This window comes from Camelus dromedarius, chromosome 28 (genome assembly GCF_036321535.1).
Source record: "Camelus dromedarius isolate mCamDro1 chromosome 28, mCamDro1.pat, whole genome shotgun sequence".
NCBI lineage: Eukaryota > Metazoa > Chordata > Mammalia > Artiodactyla > Camelidae > Camelus > Camelus dromedarius.
In genome coordinates, this window is record NC_087463.1 from 11254964 (window position 1) to 11279657 (window position 24694).

The window sequence follows — 24694 nt, forward strand, 5'->3', positions numbered from 1 at the left end:
CCTAATCCATCCACGCCGTCTGCACATTAACTGCCCTGGGAAGTGACTGACTAATTCTACCTGCCAGTATTTTATCATCAACACTGGGTTTCAGCCACCTTCATTGATTTTCCAGATTTTCCAAGTTTGTCTATGAAAACTGTAATATCCAAGGAAAAGAACGATGGGCGTAGGACTTCTCGATACAGACAGACTGACTCTCTCTTCTGATGTTCTCTTGCTCCCATGATCTGCCTGTAGGATTCCCAAGGGGGCTGGGGGTTAGCAAGCTAGTCATCTTTTAACTGCTTATTCTTCATCCGTACTTCTTTTTATCTAGGAAAAGAATCAACAGGTTAAACAAGGCATGGCGTGCATTCAGGAGAGCTTAAGTCAGGAGTTAGTTTCAATTGCTTAGTGATGTCATTTGTATAATTAGGTTCTTTTAAGATTAGAGGAGGACAGAAATCGGAAAACAGCAAATGGGCAAAAGAGCTGCTGCTTTCAGGGAGCTCCAAGCTGTACAAGTCTTAGAAACATTTGCCTCACAGAAGGGAAAACTCAGATAGCATCTTTAAAGGCAGAGTAATGTACAGGTTTCAGAGAATATGTAGCAAATGCAGGCTCCCAGGCAGGACCAGATAAGTTACTTGCAGGACCCAGAAGCTCGGATATGGTGTCAGGCCACGCCCCACATGGGACCCTCCTGAGCACGGGACCTTGTGCAGTTTAGCCAGCCACATGCCCACAAAGCTGGTCCTGCTTCCAGGTTCCTGCTCCTAAGGATGGTGTATTGCCCTTTGGATTTAAATCACGAAATGATGCTGATTTCCTCTTCTAAGGGTCTGTGTTCACATATAGTTTGAGTCATGAGTTTCTTCATTGACTTACTCTTCACAGATCATGTATAGAGACAGTCAATAACTTCTGTGAATATTTGATATTTTAATCAATAAAGTTCAATAAACACAAGTTGAATATTGTTAAAATATTTAAAAACCCATAAAAATTCTCAAAAAGAGTCTTGCTCAATTTTCTAATGGTAGAACGTAGGCTTTAAAAACATGTTTATTTTCAAAAGACCCAGAAATCTATGAATTATCTGAATTCTTCACTTCCCAATCCTACTATTATCCTTGGAATTGTTTTAGTTTATTTTTCAGGGCTGATTGGCTATGATTACATTATATTTTTGATAAAAATCCTACATGGTCAGCCTCACTTCTAAGACTAACCACAACATTTCCTTTATCAGTACCATTATTTCCAAGTGTCCAGTTTGAAAATCAGTTTCCAGCATTTTAATTTTTTAAAAATTTTAATTTTGAATTATTTTTTAAATATGTATTTATTTTTGTTTTTGGGGGGAGAGGAGGTAATTAGGTTCATTCCTTCCTTTCTTCCTTCCGAAATCTTTCTCATTTCATGAAAAAAATTAGTCATATACACATTTTTAGTATAGTTAATAAAAAAGAATCACTCCATGATCATTTGTATTACGCATGTGGCCTTACCTTTATAATACAAAAACCATGACCTTATTCAATTTACAAGTGTGTTTAATGAACATCTACTGTGTTCCTAACACTGTTCCTTGCCTTCTGAGACATGTTAAGAAAGCATACGTGTAATTAAGGAGCAGTGCTATGTAGATCTCAGAAGCTTCATGAGGGAGAAGGCATTTTATATATGCAACAATAACAGAACAGCTAAAGTAAGGAAACTTGTAAGAATTTATTAAATGAAAAATTAAAAATCTGAATCACAGATTTGCTTGTGAGCCCATTACCTATGATGGCCAAGGTATATTATCTAGGTAATTGTTTATGCTTAAATCATTTTGTGGCCACCTCTTTGAATAGGTGCTGTTACAAAGATGGCTGCCTTGGTCCTTTGTACATCATTGACTCTTCCTCATTCAGAAAGCAGTCTGAGAATTTGTGCAGGAGACCTCACTGGGCACTGGTTTCTATAAGAATTTCCTTTCTTATAAACTAACATAAATGATTATAAGGCACAAAATAAAAACTAAATGCATGACTGAGTAAAATGTGTGGCAGTTGGTATGGTTGTCTCTTGTAAGTGATCTTTTCCCCAGAAGAGGAAAGTGGAAAACCTTTCTGGTTTAGAAATGTGAACGTGCCTTGAGTTTTCTTTATTAAGGGCAGTAGTGATGGCCTTGAATGCTAACCATTATTTGGCCTTTAATAACAGCATTGTTTTTATTAAATCGTCTCTCTTCTTACCACCACGTGAAGTAAGAATTACTTCCTTTGCAAGCCATTGTTTACTCGCACGGTGACCTGATTCTGTTTTGTTGAGACTTGTCCTTGGGTAATTTATCTCTTACTGAGTAGATCGGTAGATAGGAAGAGTTCAGCCTAGATAAACAGTGCGTTTAGAGTATCTTTTACATGTCACAGAACTCCTTCCATTCATTTAGATTAAGAGTGCTGTGTAGCTCCCTTGCTGTCTTTATTACAGACATTAGAATAAATAAATTATGTTATCATGACTAATAGGTACTGCATGTGTATTTTATCTTCGGTTGTTAACACCAAATGCCATTTTGGCAATTTAAAAATATTTCTAGGATAAAGAACACTTCCCGCCCGCTCAGTAATCCACCAGTATCTGAGTGAGATGGAACTTGTTAGAAATCCTGTGCTTCATTTCTTCCCTGTCCCCTCCCCCTCCCCCTTTCGCTTCCCTCCTCTCTCTCCTCTCTCGAATTCTCATAAGCCCATTTTTTTCTGTGTTTTTAGAGAAAGTTCAAAGGCTGATTTTATTATCAGGTTAGAATTTCAGAATTTAGAGGCAAGTGAAGGGGGATGTTTTCCCCATTCTTCTCTCCCTGGCGAAGTGATCTTATCTTTAGACAATGAATCTTGTCTAGGTACACGTTGGGTTGTTCGTGGTATCACTGTTTTTTCCATATATGATGTAGTAATTGTTCCCTGAAATGGCATAGCTTTCATACAAATTGGATTTCAAGTTTTCCATATTATTTGAAAATATCAACTCTCTTATGAAAACTGTAATTCTCAAGGAATAAACACCGATGGAAAATAAGTCTGAAATATAAATCAGCCCGCAACTATTTCTAAAAGAGCATCCATTCTGCAGTAATCATTTAAAGAGATCAAAAGCCCAAGATCCAGTGTATGAAATAATCACCAAGAATACAAAGCCTTGATTTATAGGAAGGTTTCTGTCTCCTGATTACATCTTCCTTTTGCTAAACCCTTTCTCCTTCCCCCTGCCTTTATGGTGTATAATTTCTCTCCTGTATTATCAGCCGGATTTAAGTCCCTGCCTGCTTAAGACTTGTCTAATCTTTTCATACCACATGTGGAGAATTTTTGAATTATTATTTGGGGTCTTTTAAAATGCCGTTAAGGCAGTTTAATCGTGAAGGATGTTAAAATGGACCCCATACTGGCCGGAGGCTTGAGTTAGAATGGGGAGCCTATTTGCTAGATCACAACCTAATTATCCACAAAACCCTTTTATAGTTGAGTTATAAGTAATATTCTTAGTCCATTATATTCTTTATAGTGAAAAGATGAGTGAAAGCCATGCCCAAATCCAGTGACTTTCGAATATATTATCCAGAGGAATGGATGTATTTGCTTTTTACCTCCTTCTCCATTTTTTTTCTTTTACTTCTATTGAGGCTCTACTTGTATGTTGTTATGGAGAAAAGTGAAAACTCTCTGAACATTATGTCTTCAAACATTACTACCTGTATCCTAGGACAAGGTTCTTAATCCTTGAAACCTCATTTTTCCGCAATTACGAGTTGGAGATAGGATTTACTCCTCCATCTCCCAGGTTGTAAAGATGAAATGTGATTACCTGTGGGAAGCCCCTGAGTCCTACCTGGCACCTGGTAGGCACTCAGTAGAGAGAAGTGCCCCTAATGGGATCAAATGGAAATGGAATTCCAACTGCCCTGCATTTACAAACAAAGTGGGACACTCAGTAATCACTGAGGTAATAAGGCAAATACGATACCTTATGGACAGTTTGGAACTGGCTTGATTACTGTGCAATCAGCCATATTGTGTACCATTCCCCCTAATTATCCTCTCCCTATTACGTAGCAGGTTACTATCGACTGGTTTGTTGTCTCATTTCACCTATTGTACATTTTTGCATCCCAAACTAAATTTTGATGGTTTATGATCAGAAAACACTATACTATCCCCTAAAATGTGTCACAGCATTGCCATTTTGTGTAGCTTGTTGGTTAACATTTGCTGGTAGAATCTGACTAGTACTTAATGTGTGGCAGAGATAATAAATACCATTGATATTTATTCTTCATAATTCTATAAAGTAAGCAAACCAAGTAAATCACAGTTCTGTTTAGCTCATTTCTTTTATCATTTAAGCTGGTCAGTTGCACCGCATGGTGGTTTGAGTGACTATTTGGGATGCCTGTGGAGGTGGAGTTGACCGTGAGCCAGTCAGCTGGTTCAGTTGCGTGGTCGTGTACGTGGCTATAGACTAATAGTAGAAGGAAAGAAATGTAAGCACTGAGATTTCATCTTTTTAGTAACGTACAAATGCTGGAGAGTTTAAAAATGTTCTCACTGCAAAACGTTTTCAGGTATTACAAACATAAGATAGGAGAACTTAAAGGCTTATAGTTTGGCATCCCTAGCAACAGAAGGCTTAAGGAAACCATTTGGATTTAATGGTCAATTAGCAAGGCATTATGTCTTCTACAATGACGTATGTTTAGTGGAAGAATTAGAGGTAGGCTTGTGAGAATGGTTTGTTTAATCATGCTAGAAAGGTTCAAAGCACGTGTGAGTCACTCTCTTCTTTCTTCATTCATTCATTTATTCAGTCAGTCATTCAAAGTGATTCCTTTGTGCTAAATTCTCAACCTTCAATGTCCAATACAGTAACCACTAGCTACATGTGTCTGTTTACATTTAAACGTATTGATGTACAATAAAATGTAAAATTCAGGCACACTAGCCACAAGTGTTAGCATTTAAAATTTAAACAAAATTGAAAACTGAGAATTCAATTTCTCAGCCTAGTTAGCCACATTTCAAGAGCTCATCTATGACTGCTGGCTACTGTGTGAGAACATTTCCGTCACTGCAGAAAGCTCTTTTGGGCATCACTGATCTAGACTATGTACATGAGTAATAAAAGCAAGTCAGATCATGTCCTGACTCTCAAGGAACTAGGATGAATCTCTCAAGGAACCTAGAAGTCTTAGGTGCTACACAAAAGGGTAATAATTTTGCTTTAACTCTTGTTCTCTGACTTCAGTGTTCTTGCATTATTTTATTGTTTTAACAAAGACACTGAATATAGCTGGGGGAAAATACCTACTACTTGAAGCAGAACTCACTAAAAACATATTTAACACATTAGTACCCTTTGAATGTTGAAAATTTAATTATGCATTGAGTTAATATAAAGGATTTATTTTTAGAAGACCAGAGAATAGATTTCATCATATTGTCTGATTAGTTACTTGAAGTTCCTTAAGCATTTTCCCAGGGTTTTAAAAAAATCAGTGTCTTTCAATGCACAATTAAAGATGGAGAACAGAGGTGACTTGTTGCTTTGGTAAAACAGTGACGCAGCATAAATTCATTGCTCCTGAAAAACCTCTGCTGGCTCACTGTTACCCCTCTTACTTTGAGCACAAAGCATAATTCAAGCTTCTTCCACTGATATAACCAAAACATCTGGAGAAGCTATGTGCGTGGTGAGAAATTATATAGAAAAATGCTACAGATTTCTCACTGACATTAGGGAGCGTGAAGAAAGAAGGCGTGGAAGTGCCATCCTAATGAGAGGTTTCTGGGGAGTGTGGGTGTCTAGCCTGGGACGGTGCGGTTCCAGGAAAGCAGATTTGCTTCAGGTCTAATTGCCTAGTTTGGTTATGAAGCCTACTAGAAATGAAAGTAGGCTGCTTGCTAAACTAAATTAGAACAAAATACAGCTTGAGTATCTTCAGGGATATTGTCATCATGCTATAGGAGCTGAATAAAACTATTTCAAAGTGAAAACAGCCAAGCTGAGCTCTTTGACGGGACTCCTTCAGTTACATCAGATTTATGGAGAGCTGGTGTGCATGACTAGTGAAGGGGAAAGACAGAGAATACGGAATTTTAACTCATATATAGTCATTCGTTCCCTCATCTTGAGAGCCTCTTTATCTGTGCAGTCTATAAGCATTTACTGGGCACATACTACATGTCAAGCCTTCTATAAGGTGCTGGTGTTAGGAAGTAAAATAAGATGCGCAGAATAATATCAAAGAAATTGGGAATGAAACTTCTGAAGAAAATAGTCTGTAAGATAAATAGTTCCAAGTCACACTGTGCGATCAATTTTATTTCTCCTTTTTTTTTAACTGAAGGTTAGGATTATAAGGTATTAGTGTATAAATACTATATAATTTAATCCATATATATACACACATGCACATGTATACACTTTATGTTTTAGTATGAAATATGATACTGTTTTTAGACAGTCTCACATGAAGAAATTTATAGTTGACTATCCTCATGTGGATAACCACCCAAAAATAAGTGAAACTCATTGTTATTTTTTTTTAATTGAAGTGTAGTTGATTTATAACATGTTAGTCTCAGGTGTATAGCATAGTGATTCAGATATATACACACACATATATATATACACACACACACATACATGCACATTCCTTTTTTATATTTTTCATCACAGGTTACTACAAGGCACTGAATATAGATCCCCGTGCTATAGGACCTTGTTGTTAATCTGTTCTGTATGTAGTAGTTTGTATCAGCCAATCTCAGGCTTCCAATTTGTCCCTCCCTCCCCACTTTCCCCCCTGGTAATTGTAAGTTTGTTTTCTGTGTCTCCGGGGCTCTTTCTGAAGTGAAACTCATTTTTTCATCACTTCACCACTTTACTGATTCTTTTCACTGCAGGTGATATTCTGCCTGCTATACCGTATGACAAGTCTTAGGTGCTACGTAAAAGGATAACAATTTTCCTTTAACTCTTGTTCTCTGACTCCAGTGTTACTGCATTATTATATTGTTTTAGTAAAGACATTACTCCTACTTTACATAGCTGGGAGGAGAATACCTACAGCTGTTCTATGAAAACTCTTTCAGGTCTCAGCTCAATCTTCCCTCCTTGGGAGGCTCCAAATCACATCAGTATAGAAGTTAAGTTGGGCCAGAATTTCTGATCACAGATACAGGGGATTGCCATGGGTTAGCACTGACAGATTTTAAGGTAATGCCACACAATTATTGCTTTAGATGGTAGCTGTTAAAGTCAGTCAGGATGGTGTCATCAGTATCAGAGAGGAAATGATCATGGAGTTTTTATTAACTGAAAGTCAAAGAGCGGAACTCTGAGCCATTGATCAGTACAAGAACCTGTTCATTACCACCTTTACCACCTCTGTAATTGGTGTCCCAGGTCTTCCGAATGGAAGGAGAGTGAAAGGTAGTTAAGAACAAGGATTCAGAAATCAGACTGGATTAGAATTCTAGCTTTTTCACTTACTAACTAACTGGGCTAAGCTAGCTTTGCTAAACCATAGCTTCTTCGTACGTAAGATAGATATTGCAGGGATGTTGTAAAATTGAAAAAAAAAATCTGTAAAATGGGACAAAACAGTACATCCTCAAATGATCATCCTAAGAATTAAATAAGCTATTTAATATAAAATACCATGCTCTCTGGTACTTGGTCAGCCCTCAGTAAATACCAGCTGTTACAATTATGCGTTCCTGCATTGCTGTATTCTAATTATGCTCATGCATGTAATCAGCTTCCTTAACATTGCATATGACTTGTTCATCCCCGTCTCTGTGCTTTTTACACGTGTTTGAAATGAAATGCTTTCCTTCTGTAGCCTTTTTCATAAGTCACTTCTATTTCTACTTCAAAATTTTATTTAAGATTTCCGAGAGCAGAAAGCCCACCCTGGCTAACTCACCCCATGGATCCATCTGTTAGTCTGTATAAGATCATTTTTCACAGTCCAAATCTGTTCGAAAGTCGTCATTCTCTTCCTTCCTGTATTTATTGTGTGCTCCTGATGGGCTACCCTGTATTTCTCAGTGCAGGGAGTTCAGCAGTTTAAAAAAAATCAAGACACATATTTACCTTTATGAGGTTTATATTCTGGTAATAGAAAGGGACAGTAAACAAATAAAGCATGCAGAAGAATAAGGCAGCTTAAAAGGATAGAGAATGAGAAGGAAAGAGGTGGTTCTAGGAAGGAAAATCAGGAGAGCTTTTGGAAAGAAGAGGCATTTCAGGGGACCCATGAATGAATTTGGAGGGGTGCCCACAAAGATATCCAGCAATGACAATTCAGGTAGAGCCAATAGCAAGTGTCAAGCCCAGAGAGGAAGAGCAGGAGGACCACTGAGCTGCGGCAGAGCAAAGAGGAGGGAGGACAGAAGAGAGGAGTGGGCAGGTGGCAGGACACAGACAGGCAGAACCTCGAAGCCACGGTAAGGAAGGCAGAGGAATTCTCAGAGGCATCTGCGCAGGAGGTGGTGACATGATCTAACTTTCATTTTTAAGTGAAATCAAGGGGGCTAAAGAGGAGGCTAATATGGAAGTTTAGTCGAGACGTTGGTAGGTCAAGTTTTGGTGGAATCTGTGTAAGTAGAATTCAGGATACTTCTGGAAGACAGGGACAAGTCTTGCCGCTGGGTGTGGGATGGGAGAAAAGACAGGAGTCAGAGTTACTCTGATGTTAGGCCTCAGAAACTAGGTAAATTGGGACCATTTTGGGGTCAGAAACTGGTTAAAAAGCTGGCTTGAAGGGTCTGTGGGGAGGGGAGGATCTTGGGGGGCAAATCAAGAATTCTTGTTTTGATACCTTAGCTTTGACTGTTAAATGGATTCAGGTTTTATTTATTTGATTTGCCTGTGAGTTCAAAGAAGGCACCCAATATTTTGAATAGAAAAATAAAAGAAAATGTCACATACTGCTAGCCAATGGCCAAGGCAATGCAATATTTAGTTTCTAGTCGTGGCAGAGCTGAACAGTTGTTTGAAAAACAGGGGTGAATTCTCCAGTTTACAGATTGTAAACTGAGACATCTGTGTCCTACATACCCCTAATGAATGTGCTGCAGGGAGACGCACAGGGCCATGCACAGAAGACACTCAAAAATTAGTCAATCATAGAGAAGCGTCCTTCTTAGAAAGCTGCCTGGTGGGTCAGTGAAGTGTAGTCTGACTGGCTGATACCAGAAAGGAGAATTGACTAAAAAGATGCCTCAGATCCACAGCCCAGTCTTCCTGCTGCCAAGATATTCCGAGGAACCAATCCAAAAGGGGCTAGTTAGTGCCAGAGTAAACGTTAGCCCAGAACCACCTGTTTTCTGATATGTACTTTGCCGGTGTTCATTAAACAGGAGATCGAATTCGAATGGGATGTCCGTTCAGGGATGTTCCAGATGTTGGGTCACCTTATTGCTCTAAGTCTGCATCAGAATATTATCCGTGGAAGCCTGGTTTTTAGACCCAAGTGAAGACCATTGAATTCAGAAGAAGTTTGCCTTGTGGCTTCCAACATCCTTTTTCTTTTACCCTTTTCCCTGACTTGGGAAATCTTATATGCTCCATTAACTCAGGTGGTACCCAGAATCCAAAACATTTACCCAATGATCTGAAACATAATGTTAAGTTCATAAAGTACATTTGAGAGCATTGATTTAAATTACTGAGTTTTACGAAGAATAATTTTGGGGATCAGGGAGCTTAAGGCCAGTTGTGGGGTGGGTACATATATCACCAGGCCTATGTCTAGATTCCTAATGCAGAATTATTTTTGTTAAACAACTCTGCTTGCAAAAATTGTGTTTCCTTTCCTTTTTTAAAATTTTTTCAATTTTTTAAACATTTTTTAATTGAGTAATAGTCATTTTACAACGTTGTGTCAAATTCCAGTGTAGAGCACAATTTTTCAGTTATACATGAACGTACATATATTCATTGTCACATTTTTTTTTTCACTGTGAGCTACCACAAGATCTTGTATATATTTCCCTGTGCTATACAGTATAATCTTGTTTATCTATTCTACATTTTAAAATCCCAGTCTGTCCCTTCCCACCCCTCGCCCCCTTGGCAACCACAAGTTTGTGTTCTATGTCTATGATTCTGTTTCTATTTTGTATTTTTGTGTTTATGTTTTTCTTTAGATTCCACATATGAGTGATCTCATATGGTATTTTTCTTTCTCTTTCTGGCTTACTTCACTTAGAATGACATTCTCCAGGAGCATCCATGTTGCTGCAAATGGCGTTATGTTGTCGGTTTTTATGGCTGAATAGTATTCCATTGTATGAATATACCACCTCTTCTTTATCCAGTCATCTGTTGATGGACATTTAGGCTGTTTCCATGTCTTGGCTATTGTAAATAGTGCTGCTATGAACATTGGGGTGCAGGTGACATTTTGAAGTAGGGTTCCTTCTGGATTTATGCCCAGGAGCGGGATTCCTGGGTCATATGTTGTCTATTCCTAGTCTTTTGAGGAATCTCCATACTATTTTCCACAGTGGCTTTCCTTGCTTCCCTCTCCCACTCAATGATTTAGATGTCTTCTTTTACAATTTTGTGTTTATTCTATTTGTAATTCATGGTAGTCATCACCTTTCCAGTTATGAGTTTCTCATTTTTGTAGCATCCTGCTTCTTTTCTATTTATAGTAGACCTGTCAGTGTTTCTTTTAGCATGGGTTTAGTGTTGCTAAACTCTTTTAGTGTTTGCTTGTCTGTGAAGTTCTTTATCTCTCTTTCTATTCTAAAGGATAGCCTTGCTGGATAGAATATCCTAGGCTGCATCTTTTTTTCATTCAGGACTTTGAACATATCTTGCCACTCCCTTCTGGCCTGTAGTGTCTGTGTAGAGAAGTCAGCTGAGAGCCTTATGGGGGTTCCCTTGTAACTCACTCTTCGCTTTTCTCTTGCTGCCTTTAGGATCGTTTCTTTATCCTTGACTCTGGCCATCTTGGTTATGATATGTCTTGGTGTGGGTCCGTTTGGGTTCTTCCTATTTGAGACCCTCTGAGCCTCCTGTACTTGGATATCTGATTCCTTCTTTAGGTTTGAGAAGTTTTCAGTCATGATGTCTTCAAATACCTTTTCAATCCCCTTTGTTCTTTCTTCCCCTTCTGGAACCCCTATTATGTGTAGATTGGCACGCTTTATATTATCCCATAGGTCCCTTATATTGTTTTCATTGTTTTTTTATTTGTTTATCTTGTAGCTGTTCTGATTGGGTGCTTTCTTTTGTCCTATCTTCTAGGTCACTTATTCGTTCCTCTGCGTTATCTAGCTTGCTTTGTACGCCTTTAGGTCAGCTCTCATCTCAGCAAGTGAATTTACTAATTCTACTTGGCTCTTCTTTATAGCTTCTATTTCATTTTTGACATATTTTATATCTCTAAATACTATCTCTTTTAGTTCTTTCAGTACTTTGATCACTCCTTTTTTGAAATCTTGACCTAGTAGGCCATCAGTGTCTATTTCCTTGATTGTGCTTTCAGGGGATTTCTCTTGATCTTTTAATTGGGAGTGGTTCCTCTGCTTCATATTGCTCATACCTCTCTGGCACTGTGGCTTAAGGAGTATCAGTTATCTAGTTGTCCTGGAGATGGTGTGCTCTTAATGATTTTATCAAGAGGTCTTTGTCTTCGCCTTGTTTCGCGAACTCATCTTGCTGTTCCAGAGGCCCTCCGTTGGCGCCCTCGTCTGGGCTGCTCACAGTGGCTGTCAGCTAGCAGATAGCGCCCTCTCCCGACACTGGGTCAGGTGCTGAGCTCTTACCCGGTGGGTGGATGGGTCACTCCCCCTCCCGATGCCGCAGTCAGATGCTGCGCTGGGAGGGAGGCAGGTGGGCAGATCATGCCCTTTCCCAGCACCATGGTCAGGTGCTGCGTTCCTGCCAGGAAGGCGGGTGACCACCCGCCCTCTCCCGGTGCCTGTTGCTCCGCTGCTCTGTGCAGCTGCCTGTTCCGCCTCGGGTCGGAGCTCCGTAGGTGTGTTCAGGGAAGACTGCAGAACAGCCCCACCCCTGCTCCGTGCCAAAACTCAGCTCCTTGTTTGTCTTGGCTGTGCGAGTTCTCTGAGGTGCCAGGGCAGAAAGATCTTATCTGCCTCAGGCTGTAAACAAGTCTCAGTCCTGCCTAGGAGGTTGCAGAGCCCCCAGGTACGGATTCAGGGCTCGGCCCCACCCCGGCCTGGGTGCTGCACACAGGAGAAGATAGTGGCTGTGGCTGTGCCCCGCCTCTTTTCTCATGAGAAGCACCAGTAATGGCTGCGTGGGTCTGAGGAGACAGAGGCTATGGTGCCCCTCCCCCAGGGCACACCAGCTGTGTTGCTTTTCTTTTTTCGCAATTTATGGGGTACTGAGGTGGTTCTGCTCTGTATCCCCTCCCAGCCATGGCACGCAGCACCCTGCAGTCCCCTAGGGCTGCCTTAGTGCAGCCTCCCCAGTCCTCCGCCCGGCTCAGGCAGCCTGTCCCGGCCCCCAGCTGCCAGCTCACGTCTCAGGCTGGGTGTCGTGGGGACTCTTTGTGCCTGTTTAACTTAGTTCTGTCAGTCAAGGGGTGCTCGGGGCAGATCTGAGCCTCGGAGGCTCCCCCTCCGTCCCGTTGGCCTCTCTGTTGGAAGGGGGAGACCCAGCAAATGAGCGCTATTCCTCCTTTGCCGCTCCCTCCCCACGGGACCAGTCCCGCAGTGTTTTGCTTTTTCTTCTTTCTTTTTCCCTTTTCTCCTACCAGATTTTTGGCGTCTTTGTCTTTCGAAGAGGGCGATGTTCTGTTGGAGTTTGGCAGGTACTCTGGTTGGCTGAGTGGGTCCATAGATATGAGTTCTGGTGTATTTGTGGGAGTGGGTGAGCTACAAGCGTCCTTCTACTCTGCCATCTTGCTTGTCTGAGAATTCTTTTTTTGTGTGTTTCCTTTTCTTGAAAATGGATATAACACTAAACCAATAAGTAAAAGACCTGGGTTCTAGACTGAGATATTATCTATATTTTGCTGTATACTTTTGCAAAAGTCACTTACCTTTTCTGATTTTCCAATTATTTCTCTTGAAATAAGGATCATACTGCCTGTGTTAGTCTCCTGGGACTGCAATGACAAAGTGCCACACATAGTTTTTTAAAACAACAGAAATTTACTCTCTAACAGTTCAGGAGGCTAAAATGTGAAATCAAGGTGTTAGCAGAGTCATGCTCCCTCTAAAGGCTTTAGAGAAGAATCTTCCCTTGTTACTTCCTGGCTTCTGTGGTTTCTGGCAATCCTTTGGCATGTCTTGGCTCATAGCTGCATCACCTGATCTCGGTCTCCACCTTTACATGGCTTTCTCCCTTCTGTGGCCATGTCTCTTTGTGTTTTCTTTTTTATAAGGATACCAGCCATATTAGGTGTGGAGCCCACCCCAATCCAGCATGAATCTTGAGGGGGACATGAATTTTGAGGGGAACACTATTCAGCCTCATACATACACTTCCCTAATAATCACACAGATGATTAGTAACATTCCAAATAATATAGAAGAGGACTGAGAAAAGTATGAAGTGTCTATATACATGTGTTTTAAAAATTAACTTAGAAACTACCTTTTCCATTAAAAAAATATAGCTTCAGTTATTGTTTCTCAAGCAGAGAATTGTTAAAAAACATCCTTCTTTAAAATTGTGTTTGATATGCTCGTACCTTCTCCCTCTCTCTGGAGTTCTAACCCTCCATTGTAGGCTGTAACCCTACAGTGCTTGCTGAATATTAAGGACGGCAGACTGCTTAGGTGGCCCAAAGGGAATGAACCAGTGAAAGAGATCAGTGGGATAACAAGAGTTTGCAGAAGCCACCAGTGAGCGCTGTAACCAGCACTGGCTACATGCTCAGATTTCCACTGTTTGACCTTCAGTTAATTAAAAACCCACCATGATCTTTTCCTCTGGAACATTGATGGCAGCATCTTGACTCTGATGTAACAGCTGTGACCTGAAGCAGTAATTGTGTGTCATCACCTGAAAATCTTTTAACTTAAGCCAGTAGCCATCTCCTGTACCTGTGAAATATTCTGTGAAAGAAAACCTTGGCCCATCCCAACTCATTCGTGAGCTGTGACAAAATTAAATACTACAAATCTAATGATGTCAGAGGTGTGATTAGAACATAGCATAACATTCCTACCACAGTGTTAATGTGTGCGCACGTACATACGGGCTGAGACTAGCCGTGATGATTTCAGGGACGTGGAAGGACAATTAGCTGAAAGTTCACTGCATGTTAACAATTATTTAATGAGTTAAAATTCTTACTGCTTCAAAAAGCATCGCCGTGGCAGTTTAATACTTAAAAAATCCCAACACTATTAGGCTTATGCCAGTCGGAGTAAGTTATGCTAAGCCCCAAGCTGAAGAACGTGCTAAACATATCATTTCTGCTCCCTGTTATAAATCACTCACTTGATCATAACCTTCCGTCTGCTGTCTGCTGAAGACTTGATTCAAAGTCATCTCCTACCACCTTGCAGTGAGAGAAAAAAGGATTATTATTCCTTCCATTGTGCAGGAGGGGCTAACTGACTGGAGTTCAAGCTCAGCAAACACTTAGGACCCCCAGAAATGACTTGATGCTACTTCTCGGTGTGACAGTTCATCACCTAATACAATTTTAAATCACAGATAACAATGTGATAATAGATTTAACACGTCATTCACATTTTTGATCATGCCAACAGCTCAATAATTTTATCACTCTGAATATTATTTGTTCTCTATTCTTTTGATAATTTGATGCTCTTAGAGTAATTTTTCACCACTCCAGTTGGACATTCTTGAATGAGTTCTTGAATTATTCTAGTGGCATTGTTTATGTCTGTAGTGTTTGGCGTGGTAGCCACCAGCCAAGGTGACTGTTGAGCACTTGGAACATGGCTTGCCTGAATTGAGGTGCGTCGTAAGAGTAAAATGCACACTGGGTATTAAAGACTTGGTTAAAAAAAAAAAGTAAACTACCATGTTAACTAACTTCATTTTGATTATGATTTGAAGTGACAATACTTCACTTATATTGGGTTAACTTAGATATTATTTAAATTAATTTCACTTATTTCATTTTTACCTCTTAATATGGCTAGTAGAAATTTTTAATAACATGTGAGCACTCATGGCTCACATTGTATTTATATTAGGCAGTGGTGACTTTGATGCATTCTCTCTATCTTATATACCCCACCAGAAGGAAGTCAAGAAAATTACCCATCTGATATTCAGTTGACTTCTGGAGTTACTGAAATACAGTGATCAAATACATCAATCTTCTTAAAAAACATTTCTGAAAGTTATTTAAACTTTCCTATTTTAGCCATTATTTTCTTTATTTTACTCCGTATTTTCTGAACATCATAATCAGTAGCCTTTGAATGCTTGAGTCAAAGATTTTTTTTCCTGTTGGTCTGAGACTTTATAATGCTGGCAAAAATAAAAGCCAAGGAGGTAGGGTTAGGGAAAGAAAAGGAATCTTTAGATCCAGAATTGTGTTCAGGTTTACTTAAAGTTGTCCAACTTCTGTGAGATGATTTACTGCTGTTCTCTCTGAACAAGCCTGAGTCTTCCATGTGGTTAATAAACTTCTTATCTTTTGAATACTGAAAATGAAATAAACTTAATCCTCAGGGTGGTTCAGTCAGCAGATGGGGAGCCTTTTAGATGCTTCTTAGAGATAGAGGACAGCTAGGTTTTCTGCCCTGTGTGATGATCAATCTTCCCCTTGCGTGCATGTATGTGTAAGGGCGTTAAAGGTGCTTCCCAGTGATAAATGTCAGTGGAATCGCAAAGCGAATATTTATTTCAGTATAGTCAAGGTCAGATGGGTACCCAGGTTCATTGTTACTGGAATTTTTATTGTTGCTGCCATTAGGAAAGATAGTTTATCTTGAGCTCTTTTTTTAAGATCAGGAGTGGAATGGAGCAAAATTTCTCAACATGCATTTACATGGCTCAGAAAAAAAGTTCCTTAGCACAGTCTGATCTGTTAATTGGAGTATTTTGAGTGCCTTAAAAAAGAGCAAAGTGTGGGTTTAAAGGAGCTAAGTTAGGTGGGAACGGAACAAACAGATGATCATGAAATCTGGGAACTAGCTAATGTTCCTGAAAAGCAGCTGACTATATATATAGAAAAAGAAAGAAAAAAATTGCAAGAGAAATAAATAAGGAAGAAAAACAGTTTGTGTGATGCTATCCCTAGAACTAGGGTGTGAAATGATGTAGCTGGGAGCCCAAGAAATGAAAAGAGCAGTAAAGAGGAGGAAAAATACTAGGTTGTGACTGCCCCTCTGAGGATGAATAGCCAGCCAGGCATCTCTGTATATAGTGAAGAAACTCATCCCCTACGTGGGTGCAATGCTGTGATAGTCACCTGCCCCCCCCCCCCCCCGCCATGACCACACACCTGCCCAGTCTAGCTCAGTCCAGTGTTTTCTGTCTAAGTGAACATCACCAGAAACCCCCAGCTGTGCAAGTCAGAAGTACACGAGTCATTCTTAATGCTCCCATCCTCTCGCTGCCCTACCTCCAGCCCATCAAATGTTGTTGATTTCTCCCTTCCATATAGCTCTCAACCCCTCCCTTTCTCTTTGAGTCCCCCACCACAACTCTAAATCAAGCTGTGAACGTCTCTCTTCTGTACTGTAGAATATTCTCCCACCTGGTCTCTATTTGCCTCCCTTCAAGTCTCTCTTTATGTAGTGGACAGAGTCCAAAATGATTACATTTGGTACCCTTACAATTCTTAAAAATCAAAATCCTCCAAAGCCTTTAAAACCAAGTATGGACTCACCTCTGACAGTCTCTCCCTGCACATCAGGACCCCTCTCCCAGCTCCTTGTGGTCTCATCACCTTAGACTCAATGTTAAGGAAGGTTTCTTTGTTTCTTCTGTCAGTTCTCACAATGCCTGGCATACTGTAAAAATTGGTAATATTTATTGAGCATTTCCTTGGTACCGTACACCATTCATAAATGACTTATTATTCTCCACAACAAACCTATGAAATATGTATTGATATTAACTCCATTTTTTAGATAAGAAAATTTAAGCTCAGGGCCGGGGTGGGAGAGGGTGTAGCACAGTGGCAGAGTGCATGCTTAGCATGGATGAGGTCCTGGGTTCAACAGCCAGTACCTCCGTTAAAAAATAAATACCCCCCCCCAAAAAAAAAACCTAGAAGGGAATAAAAAAGAAAATATGTAATTTTTAAAAAAAAAAAGAAAATTTAAGCTCAAGAACATTACGTAGCTTGACCCCAGCCACGTAGCCTGAGCAGAAGATACTAGATTTGAACCCACGATCTCGGATTCTGGAGGCCACACTCTTTACTGTTAAATCTCTCTTCCCAAAACTTTATTAGATGAGATGTAACTTGGATCTGTGACTTCTGCGAAGCCTATGTGTTAGGAGAATAGAGTTCTAAATTTCTTCTTTAACTTAGGGTCCCTCCACAAAGAATCAGTTTACCCAAGGCAATTCCTTATCTTTTAAAGCCTGGAAATAGATAAACAATAAATGTCTTCCCCAAAGAGATGGTATCTTTTAAGGGAGGATCTTTTTGTCGTCATATAGAAAATCCTACTGACTTGACTGCCAGAGAAAAAGATTGCTGCTTCTTTCTCCTCTAGTAAGCGGCAGCAGGGCTCTTTTATAAAAGCAATCCATACATGTCATTTATTGGCTCTATTAAAACTATAGACATCAAATATTGATTCTTCCCGTACTGACCAGAATACAAGCCAACTTTGAGAAATGGCTGGGATTTAGTTACATTATCACCATGGGAAATGCGCTGAGTTGCAGGTAAACTGATGACATCTGATTCTCTGATGCATCTCTATTTACAGAGAACTGACATGTTTGTGAGCAGAAATTCCATCCTGAAATATGTACAAGTCTCATATGAGTGTGTACGAGTCTCATATAAGTGTAAAGCAAGCAAGAGGTTTCTACGTGCCCTTCCTAGGGATTTCTGTTTGGGATTCTTTTGTAACAATTACTCATGAATGTATGGTCTGTGTAACAACAACAAAAGTAACCATGTGAAGTATTTTATGAGCAGATTGAAAGGCTTAATTTACATGTATTATTGCACCACATCAGGCAAATCACTCTGTTACCAGGCGCTCTCTTTGCCATGTTTAGTTTGTAGACGCAATCCCAAGTTTGTAGACGCAATCCCAGTCCAGACTCACGCTACACCCTCCACGTGTATGGACTGCTGGTTTCCCATTTCCTTTTCACATACATCATCTCTTCATGTTCTTCTAACACTCTTGAGAAGTAAGAAGAGCAAATACTCTTTCCTCCAACTGTCTGATGACAGAACCAAAATTTGGAAAAGTTTAAGAGACTTGATTTCCAGTAACAATAATATCAACTACTGTATTATTGTGAAAACTTACTTTTCCATATAGCATCATATACAATACAATTTCTATGACAATCCCGTTATATAGAAATTAGGAACTCATAAGAAAATAATGTGCAGAGTGTTGAAGTAATTGGGACTAAATCTATACTATTATTAAATAGAGGAGAGGGAGTTTTGATCCAGGACTCAAAATTAAGGTGTTTCATTCCCATCTGGGGTATTTCCTTTTTCACCAGTTATCTCAGAGATACTCCTTTCTAGTATTTCTGTTTGTAGTATCTCTAAAGTCCTTGATGTTTCTTAGAAAATTCATTTGAGTTTTGTTTTTTTTTTTTTTTTTTTTTTCCTTTTCTGAACACTTGTCCCCAAACTAAAGCTCTGGAGACAAACATCTTGCAAAAAAGTAAATGAATTTTTTTTTAACTTACTTCAAGTATCTTGAGACACACCACATTTTCCTAAAATTGGTAGAACATTATTTGATTTGCTGATAATGCTAATAAACTAGAAAAGCAATTTAATAATGGTTAATTTCATGCCTGTGGGTTGTTTCCTGATTAATTTCCCATCATTAATTAGTTATGTTGTAAGTAGTCTCATTATTTTTACTTAAAGATTCCCTCATCTGCAGCCTTCCCTGAACTATATAGTGTTTTTCTCTCCGTTGACCGACTTGTAAGTTCTTTTCCAAAAAGGCTATTATCAAGGTCATTAGTCATTAAACTCATTCACACCCATGTGTCCTGACTCACTCAGTTCCTCCTCCACATCTGAACTCCGTCTCCTTCCTTTTTCCCCTCAGTGCAATTTTCAGTTGTTGTTCAAGAAATACCCTTGACCAAACTTCTCTAACGGTTCTCAGTTACCATATTCTTCATCATCTGTCCACAGAGATGTTTTTTGTTTGTTTTGGTTTTTTATCTGTGCATGTGCTTTCTTTGTCCTAATAAGTTCCTGGAAAATCCCTACATAGTAAAATATTTCACAGTACTAGAGATAGCCTTGTATGATAAAGATGTAAAAGTATGATTAGACTTTAAAATCAGCTGGTGTTTTTATCTAAACTTTCAATCACAATGGGAAGTAACCAAACCCAAGCTATTCTGGAGGGGCTGGAATTATTATGATAGGTTTACATGACATGAAGCCTTCAGTAATACAGAAATTTAAGCACATTTGGTTGAAACTTTAAGTTTTTAACTTCAAAGCTGAGTATCTTTTAGGTAAGTTTGCTATGTCGTGAAACCAGTTGCCTTACTTGGAAATCTCCAGTTTAGATGGTTTGAAACCTCAGTCAGGAGTCTACAGTACCCACTACACTTTTTATTTCTAGGCATCGCTAAGTTTTCTAAAGTGAAATTCAAAACACTCTATATACTTCACCAAGGCTATTACTGTTTGGTTGTGTTAGTGAAAAATGTGTTATCCTACTGAAAAGACCTTCTCTTGAGGTCCATCCTGTAATCGCTTTTATTGTAAAACTACTTCCAGTTAGAGGGTGAATCCCAAGGAGACTGCTTTCGAGATTGTTTTCTTCAGAGAGAATTATTCAAGTTTTTTTCCTACTACACTGTCAGAAATATCCATTATCTAATATATTGGCATATATGCATATATACATGTTTATATATGTGTGATACACAAGTCATATAAATCACACATTTTATATATATATGTGTGTGTGTGTTTGTGTAAAGATACGTCAGTATATGTCCACAGAGACACACACACACACACACACACACACACACACACACACACACACACACACACTCTTAAGGACATAGTTGGGTATACTGTGATTTAGCAGATAGCCCCTATTAAAACCACAGATAAAATGATCAGGTAATAACTGCTTCCGCTAACCAAATCTTGTCATACTCCTGTGGTTTTGTAATAGAAACCTGCCCCATAGTTTGTGCTTCTCCCTTGCCAAATTACTGTCATATTTCCTAACTATGTATAGTTCTGTCAAGAATGGGTTTTATTATGTTAATAATTACATTGCCTGCAGGCTTTTTGATGTTGCATTCCCCATACAGAATAGAAACAGATTTCATAGAAATATCATTAAAGCTGTTAACTACAGGAGAAAAAAAAATCAAAGAGGCAATCAAAGCGTGCACTTTATTATCAATAAATGCAAATAGTTTCAGAAATGGTTTGCATTTGAAACATATTCAATGAGGCTATCGTCGGCAGTGGAAGCTGTTGCTTAAATAAGAGAGCTTTGTGGCCTAAATCCATTTGGATCACTGCAGATAATTACTTAGATCCCTTACTATCCATTTTTAAAAATGGCCTCAAGAATCATTTTTATATTAGCACATGGATGAAGAGGTAAACTCATCCTCAGCATTCTAGCCTGAATTAAGGACATGTGAATTATAGATCATTATTTGAATGACAACACGTGTGATAATTTTTTTTTCCAAATGCACTGTTACTCTAGTTCTTTAAAAAGAAAGAATTTGGGGGCTGTTATATTAGTGATTTAGGAACATTGTACTACACAGTCATTTTGAAAAGACTTTGAATAGTCAAATGTTCAACTACACAATCTCTGACACTAGCGTTTGTCTCCATTTCTGACTTCCAGCTGAGAAACATCAGTGTAGAGGTGAAAAGACAGAAGACACCCATCTCACTCAGTTTTATGATGACAGAGGCATGTCTTGATCCTTCTAAAGCTTTTTCTATGAAAACCTTATACTCACTTTTATTTGAAAGGGGTTATTTAAACTCCCAAGATATTTTTAGAACCATATATTTATAAATCATAATTTAGACTTTAGTCTGATTAATACAAATATTAAATTACTTACAGTACAGAGAAGCCAGGAAGGTAGACAAATAGATATTAGAATAGACACAGAGCCAGATAGGGGAAAGGAAAATAAAATAAGGTGTTAATTTGTATTTGCTGTTTGACTTCCTGATCATCAGAAGCCTTAACATTTGGAAAACCTAAAATATTTGATGGGTTAAACCAGATGAATCCAAATGCATTTGATTTACCCATAATTTGGAAAACAAAATAGAAAAAATCTATGTCACAAATGTTTCATCTTTTGAAAGAGCAGCATTTTATTGGTAGTTGAGGATACCTATTTAAAGTGAAATTATTGCCATATTTCTCATCATAAAATAATTAAAAATCACCAGAAATGATTTGATGATAAAGAATCACTGATTTTCAGAACCAAAACAAACCAAGAGTATTAACCAGTCCACTAGGAGCTGCCAATTAGGGCATCATCGACCTTAATGATGGGAACTATGTACCCTACACCTGTACATACTGCAGTCTTGACAATATGCATGTAATTTTAAGGAGGTCCATGGACACTTTGATTCTTGATGCCAGTGACTGGTCTCTATATGAGTAGGGACAAGACATCATACCTTCTGACTCATCTTAATCAATTGTAGTTCTTTAAACCATGATCCTGTCTCTCTTCAGACACACACATACTAATATATAGAACACAAGCACACATCCTGTCATCAGTATGATTATATGTGATAAATCATGCTTTATTAAAGATTCAGCCAACTTTTATATGCCATTTTTGGGTTAATATGCAATAAGACCTCATTATAAAGTGCCCTGTTATACTATAAATATATATATATAGTCAGAAATTACTGTTCCCAGGGAAAATAGTGACATGTAATACATCTCACTTACTCCAGCATAAGTATTTAATTTGTTCTTAGGTACAGGTGTTATAATGAATTTCTACTGTAATGCAATATTGAAATTTAAAAAGGTAGTTGGTTAGGTTGACATTGATTGATGAGTTCTTTGCATAGATTATGCATCTGTTCTGAAATCTTTCCATTCTTTGAAGAAAGACTTAACTCGAATAGAGATGGAGAGAAATTAGATGCAGTTTGCCACGAAATTATTGTCCAACTGAGGGGATCAGTGAGGATTATTAAAGACATCTTGGAAATGATGAGTGGTTAACCCTATTACGGTTCTTGACTGGCATACTAAAATGTAATGAAATGGAAGGGTGAAGCTGTTAGCTGTATTGATTTCACATCTAATTTCCATTGCCGAACATCTTTGAGTCTCTTTTCCTCTTTCTCTCTAATATGCATATAATGACTCACATATGTTAAACTATGCAAGTTTTGTTTAAATATATAGTCGTGAATAAACATACAAGTACATATATATACATACATAAACACATGTACACACACATACTTCCACAATCAACATAAAATACGATGTATTATCCACAGACCTATGTTAGAGCTATTTAATTTGAAAGACAAACATTAGGGAATTCAGGAATTTGAATTTCTAGTGCTGTTGTGAAGAAGAGTAAGCATTTAGTAGCTTAAGTTGTTACCGAACCAAACTTGGGTCTGCTTGCCTGTGCCCAGTAAAGCCAATCTACTGACACCAGCTTGTGGTGAAGGAAAGTACAGTGTATATTGCAGGATGTCAAGCAAGGAGAATGGGCAGCTCATGCTCAAAAGACCCAAACTTCTCGATGGCTTTCAGGGAAAGAGTTTAAAGACAAGGTGAGGGAGGGTGACTGATCAGCTCACACAATTCTCAGATTGGTTGGCTTTGAGGTGAATTTCACATCATCAGCCTTCTGGTTTCAGTGGCTCTAGGGTCTATGTGCTTGTGGTCGCAGTTTTCATCTGGTGGGAGACTGCTCCCTGTGAAAAACAACTTAAGAATGTGTGTCATACCTTATCTGTATCTTCAGGGAACTGAGATTTCAGTGAGTCTGCTGTATGGCTGGTTTATAGTCTAAATTGTTACCAGATTCCTGGCCCAACAGCTATTCTTTGTTTCTACTTCTTTGCATTTCCTAGTTATTAACTCTTGAGCCAGCTTTTTGAGACTCAGGGGAGACCTGGAAGACTAAAGCTTTTCTACAAACAAGAGGCAGTCAGAGGATGTGTGGATTCAGGGGGAGGTCTGTCCCGGGAAGGCCTCATAGAGTCTTGCTTGGTTACAAATTGACACAACTGGAATACAGATGACATTGAGATAAAAAAAAGAAAAGTATTAATACGAGATGCAAATCTTGATTTGCAGATATTAACTACTATATATAACATAGAAAACCAAGAAATTTCTCTGTATAGCACAGAGAACTATATTAAATATCTTGTAGTAACCTATAATGAAAAAGAATATGAAAACAAATGTGTGTGTGTATGTATGACTGAAACATTATGCTGTATACCAGAAACTGACAACATTGTAAACTGACTATACTTCAATTAAAAAAAAAAATGAAATGCACTGAAGTTGTTAGCTGTATTATTCATGCACACATTAATTCTCAGGAAATATGCACTAAAATATTTAGGGTTAAAGAACCCTGGTCAGTGCAACCTAACCTGGATGGATGGATGAATGAATACATGGATATTGAGAGAGAATGGCAAAGTTTATAGAGCAGTGTTAACAATGGGTAAATGGATAAAGGGAACATGGATATCCTATGTACTACTCTTCTTAATTTTCTTCTGTAGGTTTCAAATGATTTCTGAGTAAGTTTTTTAAGAAATTATGAGCAATCATAAGGTAAAAATAATGCAGTTGTCAATAAAGAGGATTCTCAGGCTTTGGGGACTGGTGAAGGTGACATTAAATACATGTTTCTGACATCAATTTTTTTTTCCAAACAAATATGTGAGCAGTGATGCCTTACGGAGCTGGGTTCCGTGGAACAAATTCTTAAAGTGATCCAGAGACATAGGTTTTATGCTGATCTAAGGAGTATATCATCAGATACCATGTTAGCCAGGATTTCATATGCTATTTGACTATGGAAGTTCAAACTCACAGAATTGCATTAGTGGTCTAAGATGTGTATCTCTCCAAAGCTAGCTGGGGGAAACACCCAGCCTGTCAAAGTATTCGTTACACCTGCAGTGGTGAGACTGTTTATTTTAAATTACAAAACTAACATGGTGGTTGCATTTTCCATTTTCAAACCATGTATTTATTTTCAGGTCTATATGCAAAAATTTTAAAAATACACAAATTCAAAATTTGCAAATTCTTAACTCATTTTACGCCCTACCTGACCTGACCTTATATTAGGCTATGTGTAGTCTTTAATAATCCCGTTTGGTGTGACTGTCGTATGTTTGCTGCGAACATACGATTTAATAACAAGGTGCTACCACAGACCCCACTTAACAGTGTTACATGAAATGCTGCACGTGCACCATATTACCTTTCTGAAATCTGAAAGTTTCTGGATCTAGAAACACATCTGAGCA

General features: G+C 38.6%; 1 protein-coding gene across 5 annotated transcripts in view; it reads left to right on the top strand.

The window, feature by feature from the left end:
- Positions 1 to 24694, top strand: part of DCC (DCC netrin 1 receptor) — a 984533-nt gene that overhangs the window by 694179 nt on the left and 265660 nt on the right. The window lies entirely within an intron of this gene.